Below are 6,288 nucleotides of genomic sequence, written 5' to 3'. Positions count from 1 at the left end.
CAATAAAAAACGACAGTGTTACCCCTTATATTGTATTTGACAAAGACAACAGTGTTACCCTTTATGTTTTTTTTCATGACGACCAATAAAAAAGAACAGTGTTACCCCTTATGTTTTTTTTCATGACGATGACAACACACAATAATCAATCATCAATAAAGAGGATATACATGACATTAAAATGTATGTGTGTATTTCTATTATTTCCCTTATGGTTTTTTTCATGACCACCAATAAAAAACGACAGTGTTACCCCTTATGTTTTTTTTCATGACGACCAATAAAGAACAACAGTGTTACCCCTTATGTTTTTTTTCATGACGACCAATAAAAAACATCGGTGTACCCTTATGTTATTTTTCATGACGACCAATTAAAAACAACAATGTTACCCCTTATGGTTTTTTTCATGACGACCATTAAAAAACAACAGTGTTACCCCTTATGTTTTTTTTCATGACGACCAATAAAAAACAACAGTGTTACCCCTTATGTTTTTTTTCATGACGACCGATAAAAAACAACAGTGTTACCCCTTTTTTTTTTTCATGACGACCAATAAAAAACAACAGTGTTACCCAGGGACGCGGGAAGTGGGGGTGCTTAGGGTGCTGCAGCGGCCCCTGGCTGTAACTGCAAGTGAGAACGTTTTCTGAACAAATCAATACTTTTTTTTTTTTCCTATTATTTTTTCATACAACATGATTTTTCGTTACATTGACATCCACCCTTTTTATGATATTTATCATATTATCATTTCATTTTATTTAGAACATCGTCTGTGTAGGCTGACGTAGGCTATGACGCACAACGCAGAAATGTCGATAGCTGAATATGGTACTATGCTGATTTTACATGAGCATGTTGGTGTTCATCATCTGTTGTAGTGAACATTCTAAAACTGGTGTAAAATGTTGCTGCCATATTAATAGATACGTTGAATGTTATCGTTTTGATTCTGGAATCCCGCACGTAAACTGGTTGGCAAAAAAAGAGCAAAGACGGACGGTTCACTTGACGGAGAAACCGTCACTTTCCTCATATCAGACAACTCGTAACTCTGGAGGAAAATGAAGGCTTTCTTTTATTGTCACTTTCCTTTGTAAACCTTTAGAAATAACCTCCTGAATCCTTGTTATAACGCTGTGTATAATCCCGGACCGCAACAGCTTGTCGGCATGTTGTTAGTGTGTGAAATTCAGCACAGTATCAGCCGAGTTGACTCTAATTTCCACATTGTTTACTTGCTAACGTTTGTGAATAACAGTGGCTAGTTGGCAGAACTCTTTTTACACACCAGTAGAGTGTTTATCAGAGCGGAGCCCTGAATGTGACGTCACCCGTCATCTCGTCTCTGTAAACAATGGATGTTACGCATTTATTATGACGTCATTATATAGACTCTCTCTCAGCACCCCCCCCCCCCCTCGGAATGACTTCCCGCGTCCCTGCCAGTCAGTGTGACGAAGCAAACCATAGCAAACTCAGACCCAGCCAGATGGATGTAGATAGTGGAATCTAATAGAAGGGTGTTAACCTGCATTATGTACAAGGCCGGATTAACCATTAGGGCAACTGGGCACTTGCCCAGGGCCCGTGACATCAAAGGGGCCCTTGACAAGGTTTTTTTTTTTTTTTTTTTTTTTTTTTTTTCAAAGTGCAAACATACATCTACAGACACCACATAACACGACAAAACCCAGATACGTGTGACAGACATGTAACATATACCAAAACATAAAGAATTATACGGGGACAAGGACAGATTACAAGAGGGTTTGGGGAGGTGTTTGTGAGAGGGAAAGAGTGAGTGAGTGAGTGAGTGATTGAGTGTGTGTGTGTGTGTGTGTGTGTGTGTGTGGCCAGATGCTTGCCTCCGGCATCTCCGACCCCCAACGCGATAGAGGTCACACCCAAAGCACCTTATCCCCCCTGATGAACCCCCCCCTCCCCAGGGCAGCCGGCCCTAACAGCCATTAACAGTGGTAATGGAGGTGAGGCCTATTAAGTTAAGTTAAGGCCTACCTAGCTGTTTGCTGTCAAGACAATTGAAACTTTCAATAAGTACTCATCAAGCCACCAAGTTCTGATGATAGCGACTTTACGATTGTTTGGGGGGGGGGGGGGGGGGGGGGGGGGGGGGGGCCTTGAGCCTTGTTTCCCAGGGCACAGAAAATTGTTAATCCGGCCCTGATTATGTAGGCTGATTATTATCAGCAGCCTCTCTAATGACTTGAGTTGTGGCTGCACCATTTTCAGATGACTGTTAATGTCAAAAGGTTTATCAGAACAAATGAAAATGCTTCATCGTGAACAACTCACTGTATGGAACGACTTGTAGTTCGGCGTATTATTCTTGAAAACTTTCTAGTTCTGAAATTGTAGATTCTTGTTTAATAGAGTTATTAGCTCTAGTGGAAAAGTTACATAGTGCAGGTTTAACTATTTCAATATTTGGGCGCACTGACTACAAATCCTGAGCCCTGTGATTATTAATGACTATTTCTATATCAGATCAATGGGAATATCAACAGGAGCTTCTGGGGTATGGGGCAACAATTATGATTAGGTATTTGGTTAGGCTCTGACACTCCCCACTATATGTTTAAGTCCTTATCAAGCCATGACTACAGTTAAGCTGCTATTTGCTGAAATGTACTATAGTTTGAGTTTTAATTGGGTCTTTCAAATAATAGTTTGACGACTTCTGTTGCAAATTCTGGATTTGGGGGGAAGGGGTGTTATTTCAATTTAATTATGATTATCCGACACGCCCAGTGCCTCCATGCCATTGGTTAGCCGTACATCTCATGCCAATGACTTCATGTGGGTATTACAATTTCATTTGGATGGGTCTGGAATAGCAGTGCGCAATCACTGGCACTGCTTACGTCTCTGACTTGTGACGCTAGTCAAACGATAACACACTTTCAGAGCGAATAGTATAAGTGCACCTGGATCAGGGAAGATGAAAAACTGTGATGGTGCAAAGTGGATTTATTTATTTGTTACCGAAAGGCAGAAAATGAGGACGGGCACCCGTCGATTTAAAATATACTTTTTTTCCCCCTCGAGCCCGACCAGTAACCACCAGAAGGGGGCGCGCCGCGCACCCGAATCGACCCCCTTTATGTCCCAGAATGGATCATACTTGCGTCTTGCATGCAGTTATGTTTCCCTACATAGATTAGTTGACAGCAGGCCACAAAAGTAATGCAATGAACTCATCTGACACAGCAGGCTTGAAATGTCCTACGGAGTTCAGCAGATAATGAACCTGGAAGTGGTGTCCATGGAAATAACGTGACTCATCACTCCCTTTTACGGGAGAGATTATCCTTTTAATGGAGTTGACACAGCGGGTGGGTGCAAAACTGTGTCCTCGAACACACACACACACACACACACACACACACACACACACACACACACACACACACACACACACACACACACACACACACACACACACACACACACACACACACACACACACACACACACACACACACTTCCTTCTTTATTCATTTTTATTTATTTCAGAACAATAAAAATAGTTTAACAAACAAAGACTTCAATCTCTCCGTTTGGAACTTGGTATTTACAGCAGAAGATGAAACAATCACCGGGGGCACGTCCATTTCATCTCCTCTTGGCTCCACTTCCTTTACCCCACTGGGGGCGGGAGTAACTGGGGGGGGGGGGGGCAGAGGGATCCAGGGGCTATTGCTGAGTGTCTTTGACGAGGTATACAGGCTATAAGATACAGGATTGGTGACACTAGTTTCCGAGCTGACATCACAAGTTTTGCATTCAGGGCGGGGCTATTTTTGTTTCAATATTTTCCTAGCTCCCCCCACCATCCAGACAGTTGTCTTCACACCGGTACCAGTAGACTGTGATGGTAGACGTGATTAAAGGGAAGCATTGCTGATGCTGATGCTTTCTTGTTGACTAGCCCAGGTGAATCGTTGTTAAAGGGGGGGTAACTACAGTGGTGTGTGGGGTGCTAAACAATCAAAACATAAAGAATTACAAATAAAAGGAGCAAAACGACAATGAGAATCAGTGTAGCCATGTCATGATGCCCCCGGAATCTCTTGTCCTCCACAAAGGGACACGTTCTCTTCAGAGTCGTCTCAACACATTTCACGTCTGTGCGGTGTGATCACATTAATGATAAACTCATAGGATGGGCGACCCATGAAAGAGGCTTAGGGGCTCTTTGAGACACACTACTTCAAATTCCTTCTCCACTTCAGCACTGGGCCTTCTAAAGCACTCAAAAATATATTAAATAACTTGGATTACATTACAAAATTTTGTTTTTGTTTTTTATTTTACGCTTCCTTTTCGTGTGCGTACAAACGCAAGCCTCTGAACACTCCGATGTTTTTAGTACTATGACTACTAAATATTGAATGTGCGACGGGAAACATGATCAGAATCACACAAAGAGATTGTATTTCACATCGGATTAAAAAATTGTAATAAATAAATCAATATGCAATCAGTAGACACATAATGCAAACATTATTGCAAATTTTTGTGGGTCTTTTTTGGTTTGTTTTTGTTTTCATAAGCGCGGTTGCTGTGGCGATAAAATTGCAGCTAATCCAATTCTCTTATGGGAATTGATTATAATGCGATCCTCACGCGAGGTGGCTTTGACTTCCGTTGCCAAATTAAACACTAATGGGCTGATTTAGGGCCGAGGGGCTGAAACCAAACGACGCCAGCGCAAACACAAGACGCCCGAGTCGGCGTCGGCTGTTCTGCTTCCCCGACCGAGACGTGAGGCATAGAAATACAGTCTGGTCGAACCTAAAAAGAGTGAGAATCACTTAAAAAACGAGAGCCAGTCTGTCACCAGTCCACTGTAACGTACAGCAGAGGAAACCCTTCACATCAGAACGACAGAGAAACAAAACAACGAAAGGAAAAAAGCAAAAGAGAGTTAAGAGGTAAACACTCGGTAACCCATATTAGAGCATGAACACAGTAGTCCAGAGGTCTGCTTGTATCTGTGGTCCGGTGGAGCACCATCTCCAAGGCAGGGGTCGGGGGGGGGGGGGGGGGGGGGGGGGGGTCAGGGTTAACCATCACCTGTCCAATAAGCATTGCAGCTGGGAGGCTGGGGGGAGGGGGGGGGCAGGTGCGGGGTGTTGTCATGGCTTTCAGAGCCGGCTTCCAGTGCGAGATGGCGGGCTGCTCGGCTCGTAGGGACGTCCCGGCGTCAGACCGGATGAGAGTGCAGGGGGGGGGTGGGGGATGGGGGGCTGGGGTCCGACCTGTAAGACAGAGAGCCCGCCCCGAGTCGCATGCACAGCTTCTTGGAGAGACCAGAGGACGCTGTCAGAGCTCCGATGCGGCGCACGTGAACCATGGGCTGGAGAGAAACACTTCAGAACCTCCCGCTGTCCGGTGGCGTGTGGTTCGTGGTCCCAGACGGGTCCACGTGGTTCTGGAGGGGTTTGACCTTAGGGCATGGCTGAGGGGGGAAGGGGGGGGGGGGGGGGGCACACGCCACAGCACCTGGTTGCTCCTCAACACGACACACACTGTCCCGACTCTCAGCTAGTTTGGTTCCCGGGAGTACCATAAACCTCCAGGAATCGCTTGGCCCACAACAACAACAACAGCAGCAGCAGCAAAATAAAAGCGTTGTTTCCGCAAACTTCCCGGTAAGGAAGAGAAAGAATGAGCGTTTTCAAAATCAAAGTAAGGTTTAAGTGTTTTGTCAGCTGCATCTACATGCCTGGAGGAGAAGAGCAGAAGCGGCCGTCCTTTTGGTTTTGCAAAGCCAAAGCTGCCCTGCGTCCACGCGATGACGTGACCCACGGCTCCATTAGGGACACGTTCACCTGGACCAACGAGGCTCAAGAGTGGCCCCGTCCCTCAGGAGCCGCAAGTCCAGGATAGAAATAGAGGGAGAGATAGATAGATAGATAGAGAAGAAGAGAGAAAGAAAGAAAGAAAGAAAGAAAGAAAGAAAGAAAGAAAGAAAGAAAGAAAGAAAGAAAGAAAGAAAGAAAGAAAGAAAGAAAGAAAGAAAGAAAGAAAGAAAGAAAGAAAGAAAGAAAGAAAGAAAGAAAGAAAGAGAGTGGTGTGTGTGTGTGTGTGTGTGTGTGTGTGTGTGTGTGTGTGTGTGTGTGTGTGTGTGTGTGTGTGTGTGTGTGTGTGTGTGTGTGTGTGTGTTCATCATCCAAGGGCTGTGGTTTTTGTTATTCTGCGTCTATGTTCCAGTGGTCTGTGGCCAACCATTTAGTTTGTTCCTTCACTTTATCT

Source organism: Gadus morhua, chromosome 5 (assembly GCF_902167405.1).
Source record: "Gadus morhua chromosome 5, gadMor3.0, whole genome shotgun sequence".
Lineage (NCBI taxonomy): Eukaryota > Metazoa > Chordata > Actinopteri > Gadiformes > Gadidae > Gadus > Gadus morhua.
The sequence above is the reverse complement of the archived record's forward strand: the minus strand, read 5'-3'. Positions refer to the sequence as shown.